Genomic DNA, 16,252 nt, shown 5'->3' with positions numbered 1-16,252 from the left:
ATGTGATACGTCTCCGACGTATCGATAATTTCTTATGTTCCATGCCACATTATTGATGTTATCTACATGTTTTATGCACACTTTATGTCATATTCGTGCATTTTCTGGAACTAACCTATTAACAAGATGCCGAAGTGCCAGTTGCTGTTTTCTGCTGTTTTTGGTTTCAGAAATCCTAGTAAGGAAATATTCTCGGAATTGGACGAAATCAACGCCCAGGGTCCTATTTTGCCACGAAGCTTCCAAAAGACCGAAGAGGAGACGAAGTGGGGCCACGAGGTGGCGACACCCTAGGGCGGCGCGGCCTGGCCCCTGGCCGCGCGGCCCTATGGTGTGGGCCCCTCGTGCAGCCTCCTGACCTGCCCTTCCGCCTACTTAAAGCCTCCGTCGTGAAACCCCCAGTACCGAGAGCCACGATACGGAAAACCTTCCAGAGATGCTGATGGCGTGTAACTCACACGTTCGTTGGGAACCCCAAGAGGAAGGTATGATGCGCACAGCAGCAAGTTTTCCCTCAGAAAGAAACCAAGGTTTATCGAACCAGGAGGAGCCAAGAAGCACGTTGAAGGTTGATGGCGGCGGGATGTAGTGCGGCGCAACACCAGGGATTCCGGCGCCAACGTGGAACCTGCACAACACAACCAAAGTACTTTGCCCCAACGAAACAGTGAGGTTGTCAATCTCACCGGCTTGCTGTAACAAAGGATTAACCGTATTGTGTGGAAGATGATTGTTTGCAGAAAACAGTAGAACAAGTATTGCAGTAGATTGTATTTCAGTAAAGAGAATTGAACCGGGGTCCACAGTTCACTAGAGGGGTCTCTCCCATAAGACAAACAGCATGTTGGGTGAACAAATTACAGTTGGGCAATTGACAAATAAAGAGAGCATGACAATGCACATACATATCATGATGAGTATAGTGAGATTTAATTGGGCATTACGACAAAGTACATAGACCGCCATCCAACTGCATCTATGCCTAAAAAGTCCACCTTCAGGTTATCATCCGAACCCCCTCCAGTATTAAGTTGCAAAGCAACAGACAATTGCATTAAGTATGGTGCGTAATGTAATCAACAACTACATCCTTAGACATAGCATCAATGTTTTATCCCTAGTGGCAACAGCACAACACAACCTTAGAACTTTCTGTCACTTGTCCTGTGTGTCAATGCAGGCATGAACCCACTATCGAGCATAAGTACTCCCTCTTGGAGTTACAAGCATCTACTTGGCCAGAGCATCTACTAGTAACGGAAAGCATGCAAGATCATAAACAACACATAAGTATAACTTTGATAATCAACATAACAAGTATTCTCTATTCATCGGATCCCAACAAACGCAACATATAGAATTACAGATAGATGATCTTGATCATGTTAGGCAGCTCACAAGATCCGACAATGATAGCACAATGGGGAGAAGACAACCATCTAGCTACTGCTATGGACCCATAGTCCAGGGGTAGACTACTCACACATCACACCGGAGGCGACCATGGCGGCGTAGAGTCCTCCGGGAGATGATTCCCCTCTCCGGCAGGGTGCCGGAGGCGATCTCCTGGATCCCCCGAGATGGGATCGGCGTTGGCGGCGTCTCTGGAAGGTTTTCCGTATCGTGGTTCTCGGTACTGGGGGTTTCGTCACGGAGGCTATTTGTAGGCGGAAGGGCAGGTCAAGAGGCGGCACGGGGGCCCCACACCATAGGGCCGCGCGGCCAAGGGGGGGCCGCGCCGTCCTAGGGTGTGGCCCCCTCGTGGCCCCTCTTCGTCTCTCCTTCGGACTTCTGGAAGCTTCGTGGAAAAATAGGCCCCTGGGCTTTGATTTCGTCCAATTCCGAGAATATTTCCTTACTAGGATTTCTGAAACCAAAAACAGCAGAAAACAAAGAATCGGCACTTCGGCATCTTGTTAATAGGTTAGTTCCAGAAAATGCACGAATATGACATAAAGTGTGCATAAAACATGTAGATAACATCAATAATGTGGCATGGAACATAAGAAATTATCGATACGTCGGAGACGTATCAGCATCCCCAAGCTTAGTTCTGCTCGTCCCGAGCATGTAAAACGATAACACAGATAATTTCTAGAGTGACATGCCATCATAATCTTGATCATACTATTTGTAAAGCATATGTAGTGAATGCAGCGATCAAAACAATGTATATGACATGAGTAAACAAGTGAATCATAAAGCAAAGACTTTTCATGAATAGCACTTCAAGACAAGCATCAATAAGTCTTGCATAAGAGTTAACTCATAAAGCAATATTCAGAGTAAAGGCATTGAAGCAACACAAAAGAAGATTAAGTTTCAGCGGTTGCTTTCAACTTGTAACATGTATATCTCATGGATATTGTCAACATAGAGTAATATAATAAGTGCAATAAGCAAGTATGTAGGAATCAATGCACAGTTCACACAAGTGTTTGCTTCTTGAGGTGGAGAGAAATAGGTGAACTGACTCAACACTGAAAGTAAAAGAATGGTCCTCATAGAGGAAAAGCATCGATTGCTATATTTGTGCTAGAGCTTTGATTTTGAAAACATGAAACAATTTTGTCAACGGTAGTAATAAAGCATATGCATCATGTAAATTATATCTTATAAGTTGCAAGCCTCATGCATAGTGTACCAATAGTGCCCGCACCTTGTCCTAATTAGCTTGGACTACCTGGATTATCACCGCAATACATATGCTTTAACCAAGTATCACAAAGGGGTACCTCTATGCCACTTTGTACAAAAGGTCTAAGGAGAAAGCTCGCATTTGGATTTCTCGCTTTTGATTATTCTCAACTTAGACATCCATACCGGGACAACATAGACAACAGATAATGGACTCCTCTTTTAATGCTTTAAGCATTCAACAACAATTAATTCTTTTCTCATTAGAGATTTGAGGATATTTGTCCAAAACTGAAACTTCCACCATGAATCATGGCTTTAGTTAGCGGCCCAATGTTCTTCTCTAACAATATGCATGCTCAAATCATTCAACTCAGTGTAGATCGCCCTTACTTCAGACAAGACGAACATGCATAGCAACTCACATGAAATTCAACAATGAATAGTTGATGGCGTCCCCAGTAAACATGGTTATCGCACAACGAGCAACTTAATAAGAGATAAAGTGCATAATTACATATTCAATACCACAATAGTTTTTAAGCTATTTGTCCCATGAGCTATATATTGCAAAGGTGATGATGGAATTTTAAAGGTAGCACTCAAGCAATTTACTTTGGAATGGCGGAAAATACCATGTAGTAGGTAGGTATGGTGGACAAAAATGGCATAGTGGTTGGCTCAAGTATTTTGGATGCATGAGAAGTATTCCCTCTCGATACAAGGTTTAGGCTAGCAAGGCTTATTTGAAACAAACACAAGGATGAACCGGTGCAGCAAAACTCACATAAAAGACATATTGAAAACATTATAAGACTCTACACCGTCTTCCTTGTTGTTCAAACTCAATACTAGAAATTATCTAGACCTTAGAGAAACCAAATATGCAAACCAAATTTTAGCATGCTCTATGTATTTCTTCATTAATGGGTGCAAAGCATATGATGCAAGAGCTTAAACATGAGCACAACAATTGCCAAGTATCACATTACCCAAGACATTTATAGCAATTACTACATGTATCATTTCCAATTCCAACCATATAACAATTTAACGAAGGAGAAACTTCGCCATGAATACTATGAGTAGAAACCAAGGACATACTTGTCCATATGCTACAGTGGAGCGTGTCTCTCTCCCATATAGTGAATGCTAGGATCCATTTTATTCAAACAAAGCAAAAAACAAAAACAAACCGACGCTCCAAGAAAAAGCACATAAGATGTGATGGAATAAAAATATAGTTTCAGGGGAGGAACCTGATAATGTTGTCGATGAAGAAGGGGATGCCTTGGGCATCCCCAAGCTTAGACGCTTGAGTCTTCTTGATATATGCAGGGGTGAACCACCGGGGCATCCCCAAGCTTAGAGCTTTCACTCTCCTTGATCATGTTGCATCATACTCCTCTCTTGATCCTTGAAAACTTCCTCCACACCAAACTCGAAACAACTCATTAGAGGGTTAGTGCACAATATAAATTATCATATTCAGAGGTGACACAATCATTCTTAACACTTCTGGACATTGCATAATGCTACTGGACATTAGTGGATCAAAGAAATTCATCCAACATAGCAAAAGAGGCAATGCGAAATAAAAGGCAGCATCTGTCAAAACAGAACAGTTCGTATTGACGAATTTTAAAATGGCACCAGACTTGCTCAAATGAAAATGCCCAAATTGAATGAAAGTTGCATACATATCTGAGGATCATGCACGTAAATTGGCTTAATTTTCTGAGCTACCTACAGGGAGGTGGACCCAGATTCGTGGCAGCAAAGAAATCTGGAACTGTGCAGTAATCCAAATCTAGTACTTACTTTTCTATCAACGGCTTAACTTGGCACAACAAAACACAAAACTAAGATAAGGAGAGGTTGCTACAGTAGTAAACAACTTCCAAGACACAAAATAAAAACAAGGTACTGTAGGTAAAAACATGGGTTGTCTCCCATAAGCGCTTTTCTTTAACGCCTTTCAGCTAGGCGCAGAAAGTGTATATCAAGTATTATCAAGAGACGAAGTGTCAACATCATAATTTGTTCTCATAATAGAATCAAAAGGGTACTTCATTCTCTTTCTAGGGAAGTGTTCCATACCTTTCTTGAGAGGAAATTGATATTTTATATTACCTTCCTTCATATCAATGATAGCACCAACAGTTCGAAGAAAAGGTCTTCCCAATATAATGGGACAAGATGCATTGCATTCAATATCCAAGACAACAAAATCAACGGGAACAAGGTTATTGTTAACGGTAATGCGAACATTATCAACCTTACCCAAAGGTTTCTTTGTAGAATGATCAGCAAGATTAACATCCAAATAACAATTTTTCAGTGGTGGCAAGTCAAGCATATTATAAATTTTCTTAGGCATAACAGAAATACTTGCACCAAGATCACATAAAGCATTACAATCAAAATCTTTAACCTTCATCTTAATGATGGGCTCCCAACCATCCTCTAGCTTTTTAGGAATAGAGGCTTCACGCTCTAGTTTCTCTTCTCTAGCTTTTATGAGAGCATTTGTAATATGATGTGTAAAAGCCAAATTTATAGCACTAGCATTAGGACTTTTAGCAAGTTTTTGCAAGAACTTTATAACTTCAGAGATGTGGCAATAATCAAAATTCAAACCATTATAATCTAAAGCAATGGGATCATCATCCCCAATGTTGGAAAAAATTTCAGCAGCTTTATCACAAAAGCTTCAGCAGTTTTAGCAGTTTCAGGCAGTTTCTCGTGCTTTGCATTAGAAGTGGAAACATTGCTAACACCAATTCTTTTATTAGTATTAGTAGGAGGTGCAGCAACATGTGTAGCATTAGCATTGCAAGTGGTGGTAATAGTCCAAACTTTAGCTACATTCTTCTCTTTAGCTAGTTTTTCATTTTCTTCTCTATCCCACCTAGCACGTAGTTCAGCCATTAATCTTATATTCTCATTAATTCTAACTTGAATGGCATTTGCTGTAGTAACAATTTTATTATGATGATTTTCATTAGGCAAAACTTTCGATTTCAAAAGATCAACATCAGCAGCAAGACTATCAACTTTAGAAGCAAGTATATCAATTTTCCCAAGCTTTTCTTCAACAGATTTGTTAAAAGCAGTTTGTGTACTAATAAATTCTTTAAGCATGGCTTCAAGTCCAGGGGGTGAACTCCTATTATTGTTTTAAGAATTCCCATAAGAATTACCATAGCCGTTGCCACTATTATAAGGATATGGCCTATAGTTGTTACTAGAATTGTTCCGGTAAGCATTGTTGTTGAAATTATTATTTTTAATGAAGTTTACATAAACATGTTCTTCTTGTGCAACCAATGAAGCTAACGGAACATTATTAGGATCAATATTAGTCCTATCATTCACAAGCATAGACATAATAGCATCAATCTTATCACTCAAGGAAGAGGTTTCTTCGACAGAATTTACCTTCTTACCTTGTGGAGCTCTTTCCGTGTGCCATTCAGAGTAGTTGATCATCATATTATCAAGAAGCTTTGTTGCTTCACCAAGAGTGATGGACATAAAGGTACCTCCAGCAGCTGAATCCAATAAATTCCGTGAAGAAAAATTTAGTCCTGCATAGAAGGTTTGGATGATCATCCAAGTAGTCAGTCCATGGGTTGGGCAATTTTTAACCAGAGATTTCATTCTTTCCCAAGCTTGAGCAACATGTTCAGTATCTAATTGTTTAAAATTCATTATGCTACTCCTCAAAGATATAATTTTAGCAGGGGGATAATATCTACCAATAAAAGCATCCTTGCATTTAGTCCATGAATCAATACTATTCTTAGGCAGAGATAGCAACCAATCTTTAGCTCTTCCTCTTAATGAGAAAGGGAACAATTTTAGTTTAATAATATCACCATCTACATCTTTATACTTTTGCATTTCACATAGTTCAACAAAATTATTAAGATGGGCAGCAGCATCATCAGAACTAACACCAGAAAATTGCTCTCGCATAACAAGATTCAGTAAAGCAGGTTTAATTTCAAAGAATTCTGCTGTAGTAGCAGGTGGAGCAATAGGTGTGCATAAGAAATCATTATTATTTGTAGTTGTGAAGTCACACAACTTAGTATTTTCAGCGTTGGCCATTTTAGCAACAGTAAATAAAGCAAAACAGATAAAGTAAATGCAAGTAAACTAATTTTTTTTGTGTTTTTGATATAGCAAACAAGATAGCAAATAAAGTAAAACTAGCAACTAATTTTTTTGTATTTTGATTTAGTGCAGCAAACAAAGTAGTAAATAAAACTAAGCAAGACAAAAACAAAGTAAAGAGATTGAGAAGTGGAGACTCCCCTTGCAGCGTGTCTTGATCTCCCGGCAACGGCGCCGAAAAATATGCTTGATGGCGTGTAACTCACACGTTCGTTGGGAACCCCAAGAGGAAGGTATGATGCGCACAGCAGCAAGTTTTCCCTCAGAAAGAAACCAAGGTTTATCGAACCAGGAGGAGCCAAGAAGCACGTTGAAGGTTGATGGCGGCAGGATGTAGTGCGGCGCAACACCAGGGATTCCGGCGCCAACGTGGAACCTGCACAACACAACCAAAGTACTTTGCCCCAACGAAACAGTGAGGTTGTCAATCTCACCGGCTTGCTGTAACAAAGGATTAACCGTATTGTGTGGAAGATGATTGTTTGCAGAAAACAGTAGAACAAGTATTGCAGTAGATTGTATTTCAGTAAAGAGAATTGGACCGGGGTCCACAGTTCACTAGAGGGGTCTCTCCCAGAAGACAAACAGCATGTTGGGTGAACAAATTACAGTTGGGCAATTGACAAATAAAGAGAGCATGACAATGCACATACATATCATGATGAGTATAGTGAGATTTAATTGGGCATTACGACAAAGTACATAGACCGCCATCCAACTGCATCTATGCCTAAAAAGTCCACCTTCGTTATCATCCGAACCCCCTCCGGTATTAAGTTGCAAAGCAACAGACAATTGCATTAAGTATGGTGCGTAATGTAATCATCAACTACATCCTTAGACATAGCATCAATGTTTTATCCCTAGTGGCAACAGCACAACACAACCTTAGAACTTTCTGTCCTTTGTCCCGGTGTCAATGCAGGCATGAACCCACTATCGAGCATAAGTACTCCCTCTTGGAGTTACAAGCATCTACTTGGCCAGAGCATCTACTAGTAACGGAAAGCATGCAAGATCATAAACAACACATAAGTATAACTTTGATAATCAACATAACAAGTATTCTCTATTCATCGGATCCCAACAAACGCAACATATAGAATTACAGATAGATGATCTTGATCATGTTAGGCAGCTCACAAGATCCGACAATGATAGCACAATGGGGAGAAGACAACCATCTAGCTACTGCTATGGACCCATAGTCCAGGGGTAGACTACTCACACATCACACCGGAGGCGACCATGGCGGCGTAGAGTCCTCCGGGAGATGATTCCCCTCTCGGCAGGGTGCCGGAGGCGATCTCTGGATCCCCGAGATGGGATCGGCGTTGGCGGCGTCTCTCCGGAAGGTTTTCCGTATCGTGGTTCTCGATGACCGGGGGTTTCGTCACGGAGGCTATTTGTAGGCGGAAGGGCAGGTCAAGAGGCGGCACGGGGCCCCACACCATAGGGCCGCGCGGCCAAGGGGGGGGCCGCGCCGCCCTAGGGTGTGGCCCCCTCGTGGCCCCTCTTCGTCTGTCCTTCGGACTTCGGAAGCTTCGTGGAAAAATAGGCCCTGGGCTTTGATTTCGTCCAATTCCGAGAATATTTCCTTACTAGGATTTCTGAAACCAAAAACAGCAGAACAAAGAATCGGCACTTCGGCATCTTGTTAATAGGTTAGTTCCAGAAAATGCACGAATATGACATAAAGTGTGCATAAAACATGTAGATAACATCAATAATGTGGCATGGAACATAAGAAATTATCGATACGTCGGAGACGTATCAGACGCCGCCGCCGCCGATCCCATCTCGGGGGATTCAGGAGATCGCCTCCGGCACCCTGCCGGAGAGGGGATTCATCTCCCGGAGGACTCTACGCCGCCATGGTCGCCTCCGGAGTGATGTGTGAGTAGTCTACCCCTGGACTATGGGTCCATAGCAGTAGCTAGATGGTTGTCTTCTCCCCATTGTGCTTCATTGTCGGATCTTGTGAGCTGCCAAACATGATCAAGATCATCTATCTGTAATTCTATATGTTGCGTTTGTTGGGATCCGATGAATAGAGAATACTTTTTATGTTGATTATCAAAGTTATGTCTATGTGTCGTTTATGATCTTGCATGCTCTCCGTTACTAGTAGATGCTCTGACCAAGTAGATGCTTGTAACTCCAAGAGGGAGTATTTATGCTCGATAGTGGGTTCATGCCTCCATTGATATCTGGGACAGTGACAGAAAGTTCTAAGGTTATGGATGTGCTGTTGCCACTAGGGATAAAACATTGGTGCTATGTTCAAGGATGTAGTCACTGATTACATTACGCGCAATACTTAATGCAATTGTCTGTTGTTAGCAACTTAATACTGGAGGGGGTTCAGATGATAACCTGAAGGTGGACTTTTTAGGCATAGATGCATGCTGGATGGCGGTCTATGTACTTTGTCGTAATGCCCAATTAAATCTCACTATACTCATCATAATATGTATGTGCATGGTCATGCCCTCTTTATTTGTCAATTGCCCAACTGTAATTTGTTCACCCAACATGCTGTTTATCTTATGGGAGAGACACCTCTAGTGAACTGTGGACCCCAGTCCAATTCTCTATACTGAAATACAATGCAATCTTGTTCTACTGTTTTCTGCAAACAATCATCTTCCACACAATACGGTTAATCCTTTGTTACAGCAAGCCGGTGAGATTGACAACCTCACTGTTTCGTTGGGGCAAAGTACTTTGGTTGTGTTGTGCAGGTTCCACGTTGGCGCCGGAATCCCTGGTGTTGCGCCGCACTACATCCCGCCGCCATCAACCTTCAACGTGCTTCTTGGCTCCTCCTGGTTCGATAAACCTTGGTTTCTTTCTGAGGGAAAACTTGCTGCTGTGCGCATCATACCTTCCTCTTGGGGTTCCCAACGAACGTGTGAGTTACACGCCATCAAGCTCTTTTTCTGGCGCCGTTACCGGGGAGATCAAGACACGCTGCAAGGGGAGTCTCCACTTCCCAATCTCTTTACTTTGTTTTTGTCTTGCTTAGTTTTATTTACTACTTTGTTTGCTGCACTAAATCAAAATACAAAAAAATTAGTTGCTAGTTTTACTTTATTTGCTATCTTGTTTGCTATATCAAAAACACAAAAAATTAGTTACTTGTTTTACTTTACTTAATATCATGCATGTTTTTATTTCACTAGTTAAGCATAATGGAAAACAACAAAAATATGAGAGATCTTTATAAACTTTATCTTGAATTAGGACATGATGTGTTTGAAGAGAGAATTAAAAAACCCATGGAACTTTATATGCATGCTAATGGGAATGTTATTAATATGAATGCTTTGAACACTATTGTTGCTAATGCTATGGAAAATTCTAAGCTTGGGGAAGCTGGCTTTGATGAGCATGATCTTTTTAGTCCCCCAAGCATTGAGGAGAAAATTTTCTTTTATGATTACAATATGCCTCCTATATATGATGATAGCCACTTTGTTGAATTTGCTCCCACTACAACTAATAAAATTGATTATGCTTATGTGGAGAGTAATAATTTTATGCATGAGACTCATGATAAGAATGCTTTATGTGATAGTTACATTGTTGAGTTTGCTCATGATACTACTGGAAATTATTATGAGAGAGGAAAATATGGTTGTAGAAATTTTCATGTTACTAAAATACCTCTCTATATGCTGAAATTTTTGAAGTTACACTTGTTTTGTCTTCCTATGCTATTCACTTTGTTCTTCATTGACTTGTTTATTTACAAGATTCCTTTTCATAGGAAGCATGTTAGGTTTAAATTTGTTTTGAATTTGCCTCTTGATGCTCTCTTTTGCTTCAAATACTATTTCTTGCGAGTGCATCATTAAAACTGCTGAGCCCATCTTAATGGCTATAAAGAAAGAACTCCTTGGGAGATAACCCATGTTTTTACTACAGTACTTTGTTTTATATTTGTGTCTTGGAAGTTGTTTACTACTGTAGCAACTTCTCCTTATCTTAGTTTAGTGTTTTATTGTGCCAAGTAAAGTCTTTGATAGAAAAGTTCATACTAGATTTGGATTACTGCGCAGTTTCAGATTTCTTTGCTGTCACGAATTCCGACCTGCCTCTCTGTAGGTAGCTCAGAAAAATATGCCAATTTACGTGCGTGATCCTCAGATATGTACGCAACTTTCATTCAATTTGAGCATTTTCATTTGAGCAAGTCTGGTGCCATTTTAAAATTCGTCTTTACGAACTGTTCTGTTTTGACAGATTCTGCCTTTTATTTCGCATTGCCTCTTTTGCTATGTTGGATGAATTTCTTTGATCCATTAATGTCCAGTAGCCTTATGCAATGTCCAGAAGTGTTAAGAATGATTATGTCACCTCTGAACATGTTAATTTTTATTGTGCACTAACCCTCTAATGAGTTGTTTCGAGTTTGGTGTGGAGGAAGTTTTCAAGGATCAAGAGAGGAGTATGATGCAACATGATCAAGGAGAGTGAAAGCTCTAAGCTTGGGGATGCCCCGGTGGTTCACCCCTGCATATTCTAAGAAGACTCAAGCGTCTAAGCTTGGGGATGCCCAAGGCATCCCCTTCTTCATCGACAACATTATCAGGTTCCTCCCCTGAAACTATATTTTTATTCCATCACATCTTATGTGCTTTGCTTGGAGCGTCGGTTTGTTTTTGTTTTTTGTTTTGTTTGAATAAAATGGATCCTAGCATTCACTTTGTGGGAGAGAGACACGCTCCGCTGTAGCATATGGACAAGTATGTCCTTAGTTTCTACTCATAGTATTCATGGCGAAGTTTCTTCTTCGTTAAATTGTTATATGGTTGGAATTGGAAAATGATACATGTAGTAATTTGCTATAATGTCTTGGGTAATGTGATACTTGGCAATTGTTGTGCTCATGTTTAAGCTCTTGCATCATATGCTTTGCACCCATTAATGAAGAAATACATAGAGCATGCTAAAATTTGGTTTGCATATTTGGTTTCTCTAAGGTCTAGATAATTTCTAGTATTGAGTTTGAACAACAAGGAAGACGGTGTAGAGTCTTATAATGTTTTCAATATGTCTTTTATGTGAGTTTTGCTGCACCAGTTCATCCTTGTGTTTGTTTCAAATAAGCCTTGCTAGCCTAAACCTTGTATCGAGAGGGAATACCTCTCATGCATCCAAAATACTTGAGCCAACCACTATGCCATTTGTGTCCACCATACCTACCTACTACATGGTATTTTCCGCCATTCCAAAGTAAATTGCTTGAGTGCTACCTTTAAAATTCCATCATTCACCTTTGCAATATATAGCTCATGGGACAAATAGCTTAAAAACTATTGTGGTATTGAATATGTACTTATGCACTTTATCTCTTATTAAGTTGCTTGTTGTGTGATAACCATGTTCACTGGGGACGCCATCAACTATTCTTTGTTGAATTTCATGTGAGTTGCTATGCATGTTCGTCTTGTCTGAAGTAAGAGCGATCTACCACCTTATGGTTAAGCATGCATATTGTTAGAGAAGAACATTGGGCCGCTAACTAAAGCCATGATCCATGGTGGAAGTTTCAGTTTTGGACATATATCCTCAATCTCATATGAGAAAATTATTAATTGTTGTTACATGCTTATGCATAAAAGAGGAGTCCATTATCTGTTGTCTATGTTGTCCCGGTATGGATGTCTAAGTTGAGAATAATCAATAGCGAGAAATCCAATGCGAGCTTTCTCCTTAGACCTTTGTACAGGCGGCATAGAGGTACCCCTTTGTGACACTTGGTCAAAACATGTGCATTGTGATGATCCGGTAGTCCAAGCTAATTAGGACAAGGTGCGGGCACTATTAGTATACTATGCATGAGGCTTGCAACTTGTAAGATATAATTTACATGATACATATGCTTTATTACTACCGTTGACAAAATTGTTTCATGTTTTCAAAATCAAAGCTCTAGCACAAATACAGCAATCGATGCTTTTCCTCTATGGAGGACCATTCTTTTACTATTCATTGTTGAGTCAGTTCACATATTTCTCTCCACCTCAAGAAGCAAACACTTGTGTGAACTGTGCATTGATTCCTACATACTTGCTTATTGCACTTATTATATTACTCTATGTTGACAATTATCCATGAGATATACATGTTACAAGTTGAAAGCAACCGCTGAAACTTAATCTTCCTTTGTGTTGCTTCAATACCTTTACTTTGAATTATTGCTTTATGAGTTAACTCTTATGCAAGACTTATTGATGCTTGTCTTGAAGTGCTATTCATGAAAAGTCTTTGCTTTATGATTCACTTGTTTACTCATGTCATATACATTGTTTTGATCGCTGCATTCACTACATATGCTTTACAAATAGTATGATCAAGGTTATGATGGCATGTCACTCCAGAAATTATCTGTGTTATCGTTTTACCTGCTCGGGACGAGCAGAACTAAGCTTGGGGATGCTGATACGTCTCCGACGTATCGATAATTTCTTATGTTCCATGCCACATTATTGATGTTATCTACATGTTTTATGCACACTTTATGTCATATTCGTGCATTTTCTGGAACTAACCTATTAACAAGATGCCGAAGTGCCGATTCTTTGTCTGCTGTTTTTGGTTTCAGAAATCCTAGTAAGGAAATATTCTCGGAATTGGACGAAATCAACGCCCAGGGTCCTATTTTGCCACGAAGCTTCCAGAAGACCGAAGAGGAAACGAAGTGGGGCCACGAGGTGGCGACACCCTAGGGCGGCGCGGCCTGGCCCCTGGCCGCACGGCCCTATGGTGTGGGCCCCTCGTGCCGCCTCCTGACCTGCCCTTCCGCCTACTTAAAGCCTCCGTCGCGAAACCCCCAGTACCGAGAGCCACGATACGGAAAACCTTCCAGAGACGCCGCCGCCGCCGATCCCATCTCGGGGGATTCAGGAGATCGCCTCCGGCACCCTGCCGGAGAGGGGATTCATCTCCCGGAGGACTCTACGCCGCCATGGTCGCCTCCGGAGTGATGTGTAAGTAGTCTACCCCTGGACTATGGGTCCATAGCAGTAGCTAGATGGTTGTCTTCTCCCCATTGTGCTTCATTGTCGGATCTTGTGAGCTGCCTAACATGATCAAGATCATCTATCTGTAATTCTATATGTTGCGTTTGTTGGGATCCGATGAATAGAGAATACTTGTTATGTTGATTATCAAAGTTATGTCTATGTGTTGTTTATGATCTTGCATGCTCTCCGTTACTAGTAGATGCTCTGGCCAAGTAGATGCTTGTAACTCCAAGAGGGAGTATTTATGCTCGATAGTGGGTTCATGCCTCCATTGATATCTGGGACAGTGACAGAAAGTTCTAAGGTTGTGGATGTGCTGTTGCCACTAGGGATAAAACATTGGTGCTATGTTCAAGGATGTAGTCACTGATTACATTACGCGCAATACTTAATGCAATTGTCTGTTGTTAGCAACTTAATACTGGAGGGGGTTCGGATGATAACCTGAAGGTGGACTTTTTAGGCATAGATGCATGCTGGATGGCGGTCTATGTACTTTGTCGTAATGCCCAATTAAATCTCACTATACTCATCATAATATGTATGTGCATGGTCATGCCCTCTTTATTTGTCAATTGCCCAACTGTAATTTGTTCACCCAACATGCTGTTTATCTTATGGGAGAGACACCTCTAGTGAACTGTGGACCCCGGTCCAATTCTCTATACTGAAATACAATCTCTTGCAATCTTTGTTCTCTTGTTTTCTGCAAACAATCATCTTCCACACAATACGGTTAATCCTTTGTTACAGCAAGCCGGTGAGATTGACAACCTCACTGTTTCGTTGGGGCAAAGTACTTTGGTTGTGTTGTGCAGGTTCCACGTTGGCGCCGGAATCCCTGGTGTTGCGCCGCACTACATCCCGCCGCCATCAACCTTCAACGTGCTTCTTGGCTCCTCCTGGTTCGATAAACCTTGGTTTCTTTCTGAGGGAAAACTTGCTGCTGTGCGCATCATACCTTCCTCTTGGGGTTCCCAATGAACGTGTGAGTTACACGCCATCATGATGTTATTAAAGTAGTTTATTCCTCCTGCACGGTGTAATGGTGACAGTGTGTGCATCGTGTAGTACTTGGCGTAGGCTATGATTGTGATCTCTTGTAGATTATGAAGTTAACTATTGCTATGATAGTATTGATGTGATCTATTCCTCCTTTCGTAGTGTGAAGGTGACAGTGTGCATGCTATGTTAGTACTTGGTTTGGTTATGTTGATCTGTTATGCACTCTAAGGTTATTTAAATATGAACATTGAATATTGTGGAGCTTGTTAACTCCGGCATTGAGAGTTCGTGTAATCCTACACAGTTAGTGGTGTTCATCGAGGGTGTAGAGTCTAGCATCTATCTATTTATTCTGTTATGTGATCAATGTTGAGAGTGTCCACTAGTGAAAGTATGATCCCTAGGCCTTGTTCCTAAATACTGCTATCGCTGCTTGTTTCATCGTTTTTTCGCATCTTTACTTCCTGCAATATTAATACCATCAACTGCACGCCAGCAAGCACTTTTCTAGCGCCGTTACTACTGCTCATATTCATTCATACCACTTGTATTTCACTATCTCTTCACCGAACTAGTGCACCTATTAGGTGTGTTGGGGACACAAGAGACTTCTTGCTTTGTGGTTGCAGGGTTGCATGAGAGGGATATCTTTGACCTCTTCCTCCCTGAGTTCGATAAACCTTGGGTGATCCACTTAAGGAAAACTTGCTGCTGTTCTACAAACCTCTGCTCTTGGAGGCCCAACACTGTCTACAAGAATAGAAGCACCCGTAGACATCAGTCCCGTGTATCGGCAGGTGCTCCGTATGCAAGCATCCTCATGGCGGCGGTGCACTTCTAAATTGACAAGAACCCGTCAATGCCTACAACGTCGTGCAATAGCTTGAAGTAGGGGTCGAACTCTCGAACGCTGTGGAGGATATTCATGAACAAACCCTTGCTCATCCTATACCGGAGCCGAAAATTACCGGTCTGTGTTGCGTCATCTGCGAAGTAGTCGTTGTGCAGCATGGTATGACCCTTCATCCTATGTCGGGGCTTCGACTTCTTTCTTCCCGGCCTTGAACCTCCGCGACGCGGCCTCTTCTGCTTCTTCACATCGGCGTCAAGCATGTTCCGGAGGGATGCGATGATCAAAAAATGCTCCCGAATGTCGTTTCGAAGGCTTGCTCGTCCTCCAACAGTCGGACAAGCATCTTGTCGTCGCTATCCATGTCTGAAGCAAAATTAATGGTTAAAATTCAGCCCCGACAGACGAGGCAACGAACATCGACGTATCGCGCCTACCTGACAAGGCGTTGAACACCTTCTATGCGCGGAGGTGGGGAGGATTTGACGGCACGTTCTGGGACGCGTTGGCGAAGCGGCGGGGGCAAAAAGGCCGGCGAGAGAGC

The 16,252-nt window shown here is 41.5% G+C and overlaps 1 pseudogene; it reads right to left on the bottom strand.

The window, feature by feature from the left end:
• LOC139834314 (uncharacterized) overlaps positions 1–15,971 on the bottom strand; it is an 82,157-nt pseudogene extending 66,186 nt beyond the window's left edge.
• Positions 15,972–16,252: the final 281 nt, after the last annotated feature.

This window comes from Lolium perenne, unplaced genomic scaffold (genome assembly GCF_019359855.2).
Source record: "Lolium perenne isolate Kyuss_39 unplaced genomic scaffold, Kyuss_2.0 unplaced28, whole genome shotgun sequence".
Classification (NCBI taxonomy): domain Eukaryota; kingdom Viridiplantae; phylum Streptophyta; class Magnoliopsida; order Poales; family Poaceae; genus Lolium; species Lolium perenne.
This window is presented reverse-complemented; position numbering and strand designations above follow the sequence as displayed.